Here is a 16,534-nt window from a genome sequence, read left to right on the forward strand (position 1 = left end):
TGCATCTGAGTGACGGATGATCTGTTATATATATACGAAAAAAATGCTCAGCAATCATAGATTATTTGTCTGCAATTTTTCCATCTTTTCTCACAAGTAATTGTTAGCATTATTTGACATCCATCTTCCAATTTGCTGCAGTGATGGACTCCAGCCCGCCAAGCAGAGGGATGAAATCCTGCTTCTCTCTGTTTTCTTATCTTCCCTCTGAATAAAACCCTTCTACATACAAGTGTCTTGGACAGAGAACTACTTGTTATACCAAGGCACTTCCTGGTCTTTCAGCATTCAATTTCTTGATGTACCCCAACACTCAAAGTTTTTGTTGTGTTCTGTCAAGCAATGGAGATGAAGGCAACATGCCATGACTTGCTTACTGGTTCATGCCTCATATTTAATTGTTGAAATTGTTCACTGTGTGCTATATTTAGTTCCTAACTATTTATCAAAACTGAGTTTCAGTGGGTTAATCTATAAAAAATCAGGGGGGTTTGTGGCTGGGTGAAGATGAAAAGATTCTGAGGTACTTAGCTGGACTTATTTATCCAAGTCATTTTGTTTTGGAGATTGGGATGGAAGACTGTTGTATCTAATACTAGCTGAATACAGCTATAGTTTGTAAATTCGGTATACACTTAAGACACTGGAAGGGGCTTATGAAATAAGGCAGGATGTTCTCAGATACAGCAATGAAGGCCATAAATACCTAGGCAAGTAGATAGAAAGAGAAGAAAGAGTGAAACAAAAGTTAAATCTCTTGCCTTTATTTGAATAAAGAATCCAGGTTAATATTGCTCACTGCTTGACTACTGCAGTCAAAATTATAACAAGATTTCCTAATCTCACTAAAAGCCTGATCTTTCCAGCACTTCCTGGTTCTGACTAGGTTAGATACAGCTTCACAAAAAGGTCTTCCTATTAAAACCATAAAGGAAATAAACAAATAAAAATAAACTAAACTGTTTTGAACCCCTCCCCCCACCAAAAAAATAAGCAGGGATTTGGTTGTATTCATTTCTGGAGAATGGCTGACTGATTTTAACTCTGTCCAAACTGGCTGACCCATGCACAGTGTGGTTATGTGCAGAGAGCTGACTAACAAGAACAACTAGTGACTACCTGTGGTGGGTTACATTCACCACTGGAGCACCCCTTTGCCATCCAGTCTTGGTGCTGCCATTCTCTTTGGCTACCTGCACCACTCTCAAGTTGTCAGCTGGCCTCTGGGGGTCTGTGACTCAGCCAAACAACTGGATCACATACTCCAAAAGCCATTCCAGGGTATAACAAACTCAAAGAAAAAAAATTAGAAACAGTTCCTTGCTCTTCAGGACCAATTATAAACAAGATAGGCTCTTCCTCTTTCTGGGTTAAATTCCCTCTCTGGGATTGAATCAGCAGGGTTCCTTCTTAATCCTTGCCACCAATAGTGGCCAGTAATTGGCACTTTGTTGGCTCCAGCTAGGAGATGACTTGCTGTCCGCAGGCAAATCCTTTTTATTTTTATTGGGCCTTGTTTGACTGTTGCTGGTCCCCAGCCCTTCTGGCTGCTGGACGACCAGATCTTGCTGGTTTCCAAAATGGCTGCTCTTTTCTTTACCAATAACCCTTTTAACAGTTTTTTTGGGGTGGGATGCAGCAGAGCAGCAAGGCCTCCATTAGGTTACCACAAGAGCCTGGTACACCCAGTCACACTGCCCATGTCGTCTCTATTGACAAATACTAAGATTTATGTCATTGTTGCTACCGTATAACTAGCCCTTAACAACAAAAACAAGACTTGCCTTAATTCTGCAGAAATAGCAGATTATCAGTAGTGAGTGAAATTGCTTAAAAATATTAACCCCCAAGTCAACTCAAAACTATTTCCCATTTCTAGGTTCTGAATGTTGTTTATCACCATTGTATATGTATGAATTTCCACAGATCCCTGATGAATATCTACTGTTGCTGCTCTGTTACCCCTTGCATCCTTCAGATTCTCAGATATTCATGGACCTCATGGGATCTGTGGATTCAGAGAGCAGAACTCCAGCTTCTGGTCTAGTAGGGCAGACTCCACTGTATGCACTTGTGTACATGGGTTACACAAGTTTCAGGGCACCAGTGAATTGGTCCCATTTTGTTTTTTTTTCCCTTATATCTCATAAATGTCTATTCTGCTTTGCTTCAAAACATCTTAGGGAAATTCTGCCTTTAGATCAAGCCTGACAGACTGCAGGTGGATTAATTTAGTTTTGACAAAGCTGGGGAGAGGAGTCAAAATGGGTTTATAATTGGAGGCTTGTTTCACCCTTATCTGTGTAAGAGATTAGCACCTCTCTATTATGCAATGAATACATAATTGATATATGCTGTAGATAGAAATAAAATAGATACATCTTAGTTCAGCTGATTAAATATTTTATTTATTGCATGCATCTTTATGAGTTGATTGTAATATTTTTTTCCTATATAGTGAAAGTTAAAAATATTTGAGACTCTCACACACTAACTACTCAGTCTTGATTCCATAGGGTTCCCAGCAAGTAGATTCATTTTTGGAGGATGGAATAAATCTTTTTTCCAGCATTTAAAAATACTTAACTCTATTTTAGTTGACACAACGTGCAAAGTCTTACACCAGACAGTCTGAGTACTTGCAAAATTTAACTGATCCAATCTGCATGTTTTGCCCTGACCAGTCTGTCTGTGGAGTGTACTTCTATCCCTTTTGGTCCAGTTAATCTTAGCTCTGTCACGTGATGTTTCTTAACTAGCATATACAAAACCTACCAGTACCGCAAACTTTTGAACCTCATTTTCAATGGTTCCTTCATTAGAGTGTGTTTTGCACATTCTTTGTTGTCACCATCAGTCAATTCACTGTTAATTCTGTCTATTAAAAAACCTTTTCTCGCCCTCTGCATTAAACATGCCCCAATAATCTTCAAAAAACTTAAAAGATGCTCACGTGCCCTGGAAAGCTTCAAAATTGTATGTAGTGTCTTGTAGTTCTTGTGCTAGTAAAACTTTCACTGAGGTTGATGGGAGTGTTGGTTGGATGCAGAGTATGAGATAAGCCCCTATGTTGCTAAGACCAAAAAATGCTCCCAAACACCAGCTACCTATTGATCAAATGGCTCTTTGTTTCCTTAAGATGAAAAGCAAGTTAGACTTCCCAGTGGTTTCTGAATTCCTTGTGCAGGCAAAATCCCCATTGTAGTCAATGGAGGCATTGCCTGTCTGAAGACTGTAGGATCAGGCCCCTTACTCCTTCAGCATATTAAAGCCAAACTCTGGATATATTTATTGTCATTTTTATTACACTAGCCCTAAGTACCACCTTATACCAGGCTCAACACAAACAGATGCTGTGCTTGCCCCAGTGCTGAGCAATAGCTGAGGATTGCGGGGAGAGGGGATAATCAAAGTAGATACATAGCTAGAAACTCTATTTTTGTGTTACATCATTATGTACATGCATGCACTGAGGTAGAAGTGAGTCTTGAGAAAGGGAGAGTGGGCAGTAGCTTTATGGATCTGTTCAGGAATGGTGGGATAGTGTTGGGAGAACACAAAAATGTCTGTGGGAAGGAGAAGCAGATAAGCTGCCATCACTGGAGAGCAGGGCAGGTGGTGGAACCCTATCCTGAAGATCCACAATCTGGAATATGGACAAAGGTGCAACAAGGAGTAGCAACAATGGGCTGGTGTCATGGGGTGTATATACCCCATTTTACCATGGCCCCTAAGGTAGGCCTGCTTTCTCCTCAGCTGTGGCTAATTGCTAGGCCAGCAACAGCTGGGGGATAAAGTGGCTGCAGAGCAGAGGAGTGGGGCAGCTGCCAGAGAGACTACTGAGGAGACACTCTAGTAGCAGGCTGGCAGGAAGCTGCCTAGGAAGTTGGACTTGCAGAAAGGGGGAATCAGAGCCTTCGAAAGTCTGCCTAGGGAAGAATTGAGGTGGGAAGCAGCAAGCAGGGGCGGCTCCAGGCACCAGCGCGCCAAGCGCATGCTGGGGGCAGCAAGCCATGGGAGGTGCGGTCTGATGGTCACCATGAGGGCGACAGTCAGGCAGCCTTTGGTGGCATGCCTGCGGGAGATGCACCGGTCCTACGGCTTCAGCGGTAATTCAGCGGTGGGGATGCTGAAGGCGTGGGACCGGTGGACCTCCCGCAGGCATGCCGCCGAATCCACGTTACCAGCGGATGTCCCGCAGGCGCGCCGCCGAAAGCCACCTGCCTACCATGCTTGGGGTGGCAAAATACATAGAACTGCCCCTGGCAGCAAGGGATTATGAGGAACTGGTCCCAGCTGCTAAATGCAGGGTCCCTGGGCTGGAACTCCACCCCTTTGAGCCCTGCTGCTGGAGGCCATGTAGGGACTTCATGTGGGGCTGCTGCTGGAGCCTAGTGTTTTCAGGCAGTTTCATGTGGCTCTGGGTGAGGGATGGGAAAGGGAAGGTTAAAAATCCTGGCTGCCAATGCTGCAAGTAAATATAATTTAATATAAAAAGATTATGTAAATGAGTGATGGTGTTAAGATGAGTTGGAGGGTCTTTGCAGGAGTAGAATGTTCAGAGGCAGAACCTTTACTGAAGAAAAATTATGGAGAGGCACATCAAATGCTTTATACACAATAAAAGCTCAACAGTGGATCCAAGATTGCTATACTGAAAAATGAATTTTGGGACACCACTATAATAACTCTCTATTATGCCCTTGGTCTGTTCTTCCCAAGGTATGAGTTCCTGGGGCTGTTAAGAAAACATTAAAGGACATGGATATAACCTTCCCATAAAGTAATTGACACAGGCAGTATTCTTTCCAAAACAATTATTTATGTAATTTATAATCCCTACTACAATATGATCTAAAAATCCAAACAAGGCACAAAATCCCTGACACACAAATCCCTTATTGCAAGATAAAGAGCATTCAGACTACAATAGCATATGGTTTAAATGATTCTAAGGGAAGCAATTTGTTGCAAGTGGCCAGTTTGCAACAAATTGCTGACAGCAGATCTTAAATTGCTTTGAAGTTTACATAGATATTTAGCAATTAATACCAGAATTTTATGCATTCTTATCATCACACACACACACTAACCCAAAAAACTATTGTATATTTATACTAAACGATAATTCAAAGAATATCAAGCTTACTCTATAAATCCATTGATGTTTCTTTTAAAAATCGTTGCTGCTGTTCAATTCCTGACAGTCAGCTCTGCTCCACTCCAGCTTTCTTTTCCTGCTCTGCAATAGTCTTTTTCTTTGTCTTCTTCTGCTGGCTTCTTGGCTCTGTCTGAATGCCTCTCTCTCTCTCAGATGCAGACTCTGGACTCCGAAACGGTTGCTGGTAGCTGGCCTTTTATGCTACATTGTAGCTCTCTCTTAATATACCTATTCTTAATAATACCTCTCTTAATATATCTATTCTTAGAAGCAATTACCTCACTCGCCCGTGCCCAGTCTTAACTGTTACCTCACAATTCTGATGGAAAGCTCTGACCTCTAAAGCAAGTTGTGACTGGTATGAGTGGGCTCTGACCAGCTAGCAACTCAGCTAAATGACCTCTCTGTCACCCCTTACTGCATGGCGTCTCCTTCAGGTTCCCTGCTTTTGACCCTCACACCTGTCCATTTTTTCTTTTGTTATCCCCCATATCTATTTGAGGCCTGGGCTCAGTGACACCTCCCTGTGGCTTACGGCTAGGCTAGGGGAGGGGCCGTAAGCCATAGGTGGGCTTGCACCTACCCACCTCCCAGAACCCAACAGGACCCCTTACTGTATATGCCCAGTAGCCACCAATTTTGTACATGCTCACAGTTGTCGTTTACCTCAGAGCTGTGATTCTACTGGTCTACACACATATACTTGGCTCTTAGGGCCACCATTTTAGAAATCCTAAGTTCTCACGGAGCACCATGTGCAAAGATTTGGGGAAGAAGGTGCAGGAAGATTTCCCTCACTTCTTGCATTTGCACAGTCCTTGCCTTCCCCTGAGTGCAAGGATTCCAAATCTACTGTTAGTAGGCCACCTCAGCTGACCCCATGTTGGTGGGCTCAGCATGTGTTCATAGATCAAGGGTGGCACAGCAGTTACACTCCCTGTGAACTCCAATAGACACTGTGCCTATCTGAGGCATGATGCTTTCTGAGGCTTCTCGGCTGGTGGGACGGCTGTATGCCACTTGCTATTGCCTTGAACATAAGAATGATTGTCATGGTATAATTCCCAAATTTGAACCTTAGCGTCCAAACTATGGGTACCAGCATGAAATCCTCTAAGCTTAATTACCAGCTTAGATCTGATAGCCTGCCACCAATCAGGATTCTGAGTACCTGATAAACTCTGGTCTCCCCAAACTTCCCGGAAAAACCTTTCCCTCGGGAGATCCCAAGACTCAGAATTCCTTGAGGGTCTCAACAAACAAAGGAATAGAAACCATTTCCTTCCCCCCTTTACTTCCTCCCGAGTCATCCCCGCCCTGGGCTACACTAGGAGAGATAACAGGATTAAAAGCTCCGTGAATCTAACACAAAGAGAAAATTGCAGAGAGGCAGGTTTTCCCTTCCCCCCCCGTCTTCTTTCTCCCAACAATTTCCTGGGAGTGCAGAGCTCCCTTCCCTGGGGTCTTAGCCCAGAGTAACCAAGCAGATCAATTAGATTCTAAAAAAGAGGAAAACTTAATAAAAGAAAAGGAAAAAACATAAAAAATTGTCTCTGTAATCAAGATGAATATCTACAGCGTCTTTTAGCTTTAAGCAGTAGACATAATATTTCTCCAGCAGAAATACAAATTTAGATACTCCAGCCCAAATTACCACAATCTGCCAATACAAGAAAAACAATTTTAAAGACTATAACAAACAGCCTTTTAACTTACTCACTTATTTCTGAATAGATAAGAGACTGTAGCATGGAGATTGGCAGAAACCTGGTTGCACCTCTAGTCCTGTCCAGGACCCAGAGAGAACAAAGCTAAACCCAAAAACCACAAACAAAGGCTTTCCTCCCTCCTCTCTTGAGATTTGAAAGTATCTTGTTTCCTGATTAGTCCTCTGGTCAGGTGTTGTTTGTTAACCCTTTCCAGGTGAAAGAGATATTAACCCTTAGCTATCTGTTTATGACAATGATCACACAGGGTCAGGCCACTGGCCCATCTAGCTCAGTATCCTGTCTTCTGATAGTGGCTGGTGAGAGATGCTTTGGAGGCAATGAACAGAATAGGGCAATTATTGAGTGATCCATCCCCTATCATCCATTCTCAACACAAATTAGCCCTAAAAGTAAGCCAAAAAAACTTGGGCTCAACAACTTAGCATGCAGAGTTGGGGAGAAAGCTGGTAGAGAGCTGATGGTGTGAATAATTGCAATTTTCCACTGCAAATGTGTTGTTTGCTTCCAACTTTATCCACACAGGAAGCAAGTTTAGAGATTTTCCTCATCAGCTACTTTTAAGTTCTTAATATTAAGCTCAAAAATCTATAAATAAAAAGCATTATTTTGTAAGTAAAACTCTATTCTCTTTCTCCTAGACTTAAGATTTTTATAGCATTTGGTATGTAGCTTTCATTAATAACAGCTAATCTCAGTAAGCAATGCTGCACATCAGATGGGAACTTTAATTTTACTTTCAACTTTCCCAACTGTTAATTTCGTAAAGTTCCAACTCAGATTATGTCAACTCCTCCACAATTAGAGATCTAAATTCCCAAGGTTGAATAAATACTAATCCAGTCTTTGAGCCTCATGAAGGGATCCATTTTTAATCCCCAAAATAAAGTCAGGACACAGTACACGCCAGACTCCAGTTCCCAGTTTCTAAAAAAAAAGTTCCCTTAAGCCTTGTCTATACAGGGATTTGCCCCAGTTCCAACTTTTAGTGGCCAACTGATGGTATAGCTCAGTATTGCCAAGCCCAGGCATTCAGAAGTCAGGAGCAAGGCCCAAAATATCATAATATTTAAAATAAATAAATATTAGATTCTTTTAAACTTGTCTTCTGGGTTTCTGAACCTCTAGGTTACATTTACTTCATATTTTCAAGGTAACCCAACAAGGCTAGAATCCCTTGAGAGGCTAGAGAGAGAAAGAGAGAGAGAGAGAGATGAACTTCTCAGGTAATTTCTTGTCCCCATAACCTGAGGACTTTAAGAAAACCACCAAGTATTGCAAGGGCTGTCAACAAAGCCCTAGTATAGACAGAGTAAACCACAACTGGCACTGGTTCTGCTTGGCAAATCAAACTGCATACTCAAAAAGGAGGGTTTAAGTACCAGGTATAAAATGGGGTGAACGGATTGTCAGGCATTGGACAGAAAGATGGGGATCTCATTGGAAGAGCTTCCATGCTACTCCTAGGAAAAGAAAGACAAAGGAGAAACCACAAGAGATGGAAGGCCAGGAGGATATGGTTTAGTCTCACCTTTATAGATGAGGAAGTCTAAATAAAAAATCCTGGTGTATTTTAGGTGCAGTTCTCAGTATGTTTGTACTGATTTATCCAACCATCACTTTAACTCAAAGTCTAAACTGACTATTAAGGCCATCACTTCATTTTTCAGTCACCTGAAGCCAGTATATACATGTAAATTATCTAGTGTTGGAGACCAGCTGTAAAACCTGAGCACAACTGGGTGAATTCAGCACACCATGGCAGCCCTAATCCTGTGAGGAAGATTGGGGTTGCATAAGTGTGACTGAGGGCATATGCTGGCCTTGTGGCTTTAAAGCAGAACACAGTTTGAAATGTATTTACCTAAAATTGGTTTCTCTACTGCAGGGCATCCCGAGTTCATTACAGCTGTAAATACTGGGAATCCAAGCAATTCAGCTGATTCTCACTGCGTGCTTTACACCGAATGTTGACTGGGTCTTGTCTCACACTAGTGTTAGTGGCTGTGAGGGAATGTATCAGTGTTTATTTAGCAGACATTGCTCATGAACATTGTCGTCTTAATGGTAATTGTACCATATCCTCATGTCCCTGAAAAGCAGAGAATGTGAACTGATACAAGGACACACTTTTCTTTGTGGCTGGAAGTCCAGGAGGAAGGAGCTGCGCGTGCTTACACACATACAGGTCTCTATCAGCAGAGCTGCCTAAAAAGAAGAGACACTTTATTTCACAATTGTTCATATTATTGATAACGTTATGTAATGGATAAGGAGTAGTGTTGTGTAGTGGTAAGAACTAGAGCAGGGGAGTATGAGTCAGGACTCCTGGCTTCTGTTGCTGAATCTATGTTGCTGATCATGACAGCAGGTAAGTCACTTGATGTCTCTGTACTTTAGTTTCTCCAAGCATAATGTGGGTATAATACTGTGAGTGTTGGTGCCTGGTGGGACCACATCAAGAATACTTCATCAGGGCAAACTGCAATGGATAGGGAAGAGAATCCCCAAAATTGGTGTTTATTCTGATAATTAGATTTATTAAAACAACTTCTACAATATCTTACTGGTTACCTAGAAGCCAAAACCACAGCTCCCTTAAAGCAAATCAGCCGTGGGCTCCCACCCAGACAACCAGGTAAAATATGATGAAGAGTACTAAAAATCTTGTTCATAATATATAAAGTTCTACCAATCCCAAGAGATCAGACACATTAGCCACCAAGTCAATGAATATTTCAGATCTTCTCCACATACACACTTACAGCCAATTCTTATTAACTAAACCAATCTTTATTTTTTTTAAAAAAAGAGAGAGCATTATGGTCAAAAGATTATTATACATACAGATACGAATAGGGTTCTTAGGTCTATTTTATAATAGATATGGGGAGCTGCTTAGTTGCAAAAAGTTCTTTCCAGAATCAATTCTTCAAGTTATAGTTTAAATCGGCAGTCCACATATAGTTTGTTCAAATTCTTACATGAGAATTAGCAGGTTAATCCAAACTGGAGCTGGAGACCTCAGTCTTGCGACTTGAGCTTCCTCAAACCAAGCTTAAGCAGATCTGAGATAACAGGAGTAGGGCCTTAGAGTTCTTTTAAAGATTTCTGGCAGGCTATTGATAGGTATTGCTTGGCTGAAGAATAGATAATATCAACTGTGGCTTTGAAGTAAAACCTCCTATTTTCTATGTTTACAGGCATATTTAGTTGCATTTATCAGCATAAGGTGTAATTATCCATTAAGCAGTTCATAGACAGTTTACTACAAACAACGATATCATCTATATGTTAATATTCCCCTTTGATCTCTGAATCAATAGAATATAGTAACAGGAATTGTCTGGTTACATGCGTAACATCTAACAAGATATAAGTAAACAAATACAGTTGGTATTTACTCCCAATTCTCTAACAATACAGGGTTGCATTTCAAAGCTCTAGTCTATCTAACATAGCTTTGTTTGCTATTGATAGGGAATAGCCCTTCACCATTTACATACTTTTCTAATATGTCTTTAAAGGTAGAATTTGGGTCATTTGGCCTGTAAATTGCATAACCCTTTCTGACTCAGTGTCACAAATATAGTAAAAATATAGTACTTGCTGCACAAGCAGACTGTGCCAATTAATTAATTGTAAAGTGCTTTGACACCCTTTAATGAAAAACCGTAAATACATGGGATTATTGTGTTAATACGTATAGAGAGTAATTAAATTTATAGAAATAAAGTTCTTCGCAAAGATCTTCTATAATGGCAGCCCAACCCTGTAGGTGGTGTAATTAACTTGTGCACAGTGAATTCTTATCCATTAATGTCTATCAGATCATAAGCACTTGCTTTCTTTGTACCCAACTCTTTGCCATTGCATATTTTGAGTGTAAGCAGTGTCTGAATGAGCTCTTCCCTGCCATCTAGTGATGAGCTGGGGAAGAATTCTTCATGAATCAACCTTGTCTGCATAGGCATACTAACCATACCTACGTGCACAGCATGATGGGAATACTTTGCCCAAATGATGACTTTTGGCTGGTGTTGGATCACAAGTCATTTTGTTATTTGGGCAGTAAAGGGGTAGTAAAGGGTTGTTATTCTTGTTGTGTGAATCAAGGACATCAGAACTGTGCTTGGCATACCCTGATTGAGAGACTCACCCTCAGCAAAACTGCCCTTGCTAGGCAGGGGTCAGAGGTGCCAACAGCTAGTAGAGTTAAGGTGGATAAATATTTGTGGTAGGTTGTAGTGCTTGACTTAACTACTGCAGGTGCTATTTTGTTCTTGCTTTCTTTGCTATGTAATAACAGAGCTGATTAATATTCTATTGAGAGTGCTTTGTTGTAGGCCAATGCAGCTGAAATCACTGATAACTAGGTGTAAATATTAAACCTGCTTTGGGACAATATCTTTAATGCATGAGACCACCCAGCCTTTATTATCAGTGAAGTTCTACCACTAACAGTTAAAATCAGTGGGAGCTGTGTTAAATAGTGAGATCTCAAGACAACCCAGAGGGTGTAGAGTGTAGTAGGGAGCAGCTGGTAGGGTGGCTAGCAGAGCAGTTGGTGCTGGAGCAAGTGCCCAGATAACAGAGCAAACAAGCTGCCTTGTTCTGCCCTGTTGCCCCCAAACGCCCCTGACAACAGGGTAGGAGGTGAGCTTATGTAGATATACCTCTGAACTCTGGGTCTTCACTGACTATGTATGACAACTGTGAGTGGGGTGCAGTGAAGAGAGAAGGAAGGGACACATTAAAGGAGCTTTTTGTCATTGGACTTAAATACCTGAGGCAAAAAGACGCTACCCAACATATTTTGGGATGTGGGTTTTGCTCACGGTTTTATGCTTGCACTGTTTCCCCAAGTTGATGCCAGGTTGCTTTCCCCCTTTTTATTACAGGTTTGTTTTCTACACTCAGGGTCTGTGCTTGCAAGAAAGGAAGTATTGCCTCTTAGAGATACCCAGGTGGTGATGGGTAATTGTCCCAGTTTACTGGGTGGGGGCTTGAGCTGGTTTTCTTTCGCATTGAACCCCACCCTTCCTGCTACCGACTCCAACTGGTAGAAGGGTTACAGGACTAATCCTTTCCATCAGAACACATGAAAATCAATATATACATAATTACTTTAAGCACTTACATGGTGCTTTTCATCTGGGCAGTAACTGAATATTTTAATTTTATGGATGAGGAAACTGAAGTAAGAAATTGAAGAATCTTATCCAAGACCACTGAAGTTTGCCAGACATGGGAGTAGATAGTATTCCTCATATTTTTATGCAAAATCAAAACTAAAACACACATTTAAAAATGGTGTGGCAAAATAGTGGGCCATATCATCAGTTGGTGTAAATCTGTGTCACCTCATTGACTTAAATGAAGCCATGCTGATTTACGCTACCTGAGAAACTGGTCTATTCTGTCCCTCTCCAAGCCTCCCTCTTCCCCTTGTGCCAAACACAAATTCTATTGGACTCAGACCTCTAAAGGTTTTGACTGTGATCATTCAATTGTTGCACCCAAGCCCAAATGCAATCTAAGATTATAGCTCGGTGAATAATGGAATTTTTTGGTCCTTTGGCAATTCTGAAAAATAGGAGGGGTATTTTTGGGCAAACCAAAATTTCTTGAAAAATTTTGCCAAATTGAAAGTGTGTTGTGTGTGTAGGGTGAAGTCTGGGGTTGAATCAAATGTTTGTTTTTTGTTTTGAATATATTTTAGTGGGTTTTTTAAAAAAAATTGAAGAAAACTTCAAAACAAATTTGTTTTGGTTTTAACAAAATCCAAACATTTTGATTTGGCGGGAGGGAGGGATTTCTTTCCCAGTGGAAACTTTTTTGGGAATTTGATGGATGTTTTGACATCACCTAATCTACTTTGTTTTTCCGGGAAAAAAATGGCCAAATTTTTTTACCCAGTTTAACTTTATTATATAGTATCAAGTAAAGAGCTAGACATATTTCTCTCCACTGAGTGGAAGGAAGTCTCCAGTTCCCTGTGCATCTGCTCTCTACACTGAATTTTGCTGAATCAAGAAAAGATCAGGGTGTGGACATGGGGTGGGTGTGTCTGAGTAACTTTTAAAATGCAAACTACTTCCTACTTAGGGATGAGCTCTGCCTAGTTGTCAGGAGTTACTCAGGGCTGGTCTCCACTACAGGGGGATCGATGCTACTACAACTGATGCAGCAGGGATTGATTTAGTGGGTCTATTGAAGACCCACTAAATCAATGGCAGAACGCTTTCCGGTCAGACCTGGTACTCCAGCTCTCCAAGAAGAATAAGGAAAGTTGACTAAAGGGTGTCTCCCATCAACTCAGTGCCGTGAAGACACCGGGGTAAGTCAATCTAAGTTATGTCAACTCCAGCTATGTTATTCACGTACCTGAAGAAGTGTAACCTAGGTTGATTTACCCCCGTAGTGAAGACAAGCCCTCAGTGTCTGCATGGCACCACTCTCATTAAAGTAGCATCAGGTTCTCCTGCTGCCTCCTATGCATCATTCTTTCACTGAGTATATGTGCACAACACTGCTCCTGTGCAAATGCAGGGTTAAGCCTGTTTTTTTTAAATTGTAGACTTTAATCAAATAGTCCCTTATATGAATGCAAAGTGATCTTGAGCATAGGCCATTGTCTAACTAGTAACCAACATGTTGATTTCTGAGTTTGCATGATCCATGCAGACACCAATGTTATCCTAAGAAGCTCTGAAGCACCAGCTGCCATATCTATGAATCTGTGACACAGATGCCCATTGGTGCCAATGGGCAAAGAGTTCACTGTTCTTTACAAGCAACTCCTCCCTAACAGCTGACAAACTCACCACACCTAAGTCACCACTTTCATGGTATTTACCTGTGAAGAGTAGCATGGGTGATCTCTACTGAAAGCTCGTAACTTATCAATACGCACAATTGGTGTGAGATGTCTGTATGGGTAATATTTAAGGAATAATGTAACTATATTGAAAACTATGCCTTATGGTCTTGGAGTAAAAGTCACCACGGAATCAGACGACTTGGTGATGGCCCATTCAAGCAGGAGGGAATTGTCACCATGCCCTGGTCAGCCGGTGATTATAATGCAAGTTTCAATTGTCTACCCTTGTCCCATCCCAGAACAGTCAATAGAAACCATCAAAGACAGCTGCAAACAATCAAAACCACTTGGAGGTAAAAGGGAACATTATAACAGACTGGGGATCACCTGTCTGTGAATAAAGACAAAAGACTGATTCAGTATGTCACAGGTGGAGAAAGACACTCTTCATCCATTCACTGAAGGGTGTCATCAAGAGGAGGGAGAAAACTTGTTCACCTTAGCCTCTAATGATAGAACAAGAAGCAATGGGCTTAAACTGCAGCAAGGGAGATTTAGGTTGGTCATTAGGAAAAAGTTCCTAACTGTCAGGGTAGTTAAACACTGGAATAAATTGCCTCGGGAGGTTGTGGAATCTCCATCTCTGGAGATATTTAAGAGTAGGTTAGATAAATGTCTATCTGGGATGGTCTAGACAGTATTTGGTCCTGCTATGAGGGCAGGGGACTGGACTTGATGACCTCTCGAGGTCCCTTCCAGTCCTAGAGTCTATGAATCTATGAATCTATAAACCATGTTAGCGGGTTCGTTTTATGAAAGATTGATCCTGGTTCCTGGGAAGCCAGACTGCTCTGCAATAGGCTGAACTTTGTATGTGTGTGCGTGGGGGGAAACCTTCTTGATTAAATAAGAAAGGTAACTATTAGTAAGTGTAGGCCCTAGTTCAAACTTTATGATTTTGTAACCAGATATTTCCATCACTTATTTCTAGTGGAACCTCTTTTTGTTCTCAAATAAACCTTTTTGTTGTATTATCAGTGCTGTGTATTATACAGAAGTGGCAATTTAAGGTAGAACTAGTAAACTTGGGGACAGAGAGGCTGGGATTTCTGTGAGTTGGGCTGGATATCACAGAAGAATTCAGGGGGTCTCAGTGACTGAGGTGCACATCTTGCTAATCTGCAAGGTGGAGACAGGGTTGGCATAGACCAGAGAAGAGAGCTTGAGTGCTAACAGCTAGCCACCACAGGCAAGACTCCCTCTTGGGAGGCAGGAGATAACAAGGTGACTCACAGTCCTGGGTACCCGGAGAACTATCACAGCATCTTTGTCAGGAAACCTAAAATCCCTGCATTAAGTTAACATTTACCAAACTCTGCTTACTCTCTTTATGCTGCAGATACCATCTATACTCCTATAGAACCTCCCTTCCTTGGTAAGCACCCTGGGGCAGTAGTCACACCTTTAGAATCATAGACGATTAGGGTAGTAAGAGACCTTAGGAGGTCATCTAGTCCAAGGTGCTGCTCAAAGCAGGACCACCCTAACTAAATCATCAAGCCCAACTAAATCAGCTTTGTCAAGCCAGGCCTTAAAAATCTCTAAGGATGGAGATTCTACCACCTCCCTAGGTAACCCTATTGTATTCTTGCCATGCATTTCTCTATGAAGAAACTAATTAAACTTTCAGAAAGACCAGAACTGGGCACAATATTTCAGCAGCAGCCTCACCAGCTCCAAATGCAAAGGTAAAATTACCTCTTTCCTCTATTCAAGATTCCCCTGATTATGCATCCAAGAATTGCATGCATTAGCCCTTTTGACCACAGTGTCAAACTGTGTCAAATCAGTGTTCAGTTAACTATCTAGCAAGGCCCCCAAATCTTTTTTCAGAGTCACTGCTTCCCAGGATAAAGTCCCCCATTGTTCTTTGTTCCTAGATGTATACATTTAGCCATATTTAAACACACATTATTTGCTTGTTCCCAGCTTGCCAAGTGATCCATACCTCTCTGAGGGTACGTCCAGACTACCTGCCATATCGGCGGGCAGCGATTGATTTTTCAGGGATTGATATATCGCATCTCATCTAGACGCGATATATTGATCCCCAAACGTGCTCCTGTCGACTCCGGAACGCCACCAGAGTGAGCGGCAGTAGCAGAGTCAACACAGGGAGCCGCGGACGTTGATCCCGTGCCGTGAGGACGGGAGGTAAGTCAGAATAAAATACTTCGACTTCAGCTACGGTATTCCTGTAGCTGAAGTTGCATATCTTACATCAACACCCCCCCTAGTGTACACCAGGCCTGCATCAGTGACATGTCTCCTTCATTATTTACCACTCCCCCCATTTTTGTGTCATTTGCAAACTTTAAATATGGTGAGTTTGTTTTCTTCCATGAGCACCATCCTGCCAAGATTCTGTATCAGAGAGATGGGAATAATTTGCCTTCAAATCATGGACTACTGAAGCCCTAGCCATTGATTGGACAAGGAGGCCTGTGTCAGGCTCCTGTGATTATAATCATCATTATATTCAATAGATGGCTCAGATTAAATCACTCAGAGAAGCAGGTAGTTCTGAAACTGACCAAGTCTGCAGCTATTTCCTCCAGTGCACTGTACAGTGAATCAAAGAGAACTGGAAAGGCGACGTGGTTACTTTAACTGTCTTCTGCCTAATCATTGTGGGATCCATGTGTGAAACACAAATTTGGGCTGTCAGTAAAATTTTTCATAAAGACTTCTGCTACCCACCACTAGGCTTTGCTTCTGTTTACTCTGGGCTACATAAGGCCATTTAGGCACCACTCTGCACTG

Source organism: Chelonoidis abingdonii, chromosome 2 (genome assembly GCF_003597395.2).
Source record: "Chelonoidis abingdonii isolate Lonesome George chromosome 2, CheloAbing_2.0, whole genome shotgun sequence".
Classification (NCBI taxonomy): Eukaryota; Metazoa; Chordata; order Testudines; family Testudinidae; genus Chelonoidis; species Chelonoidis abingdonii.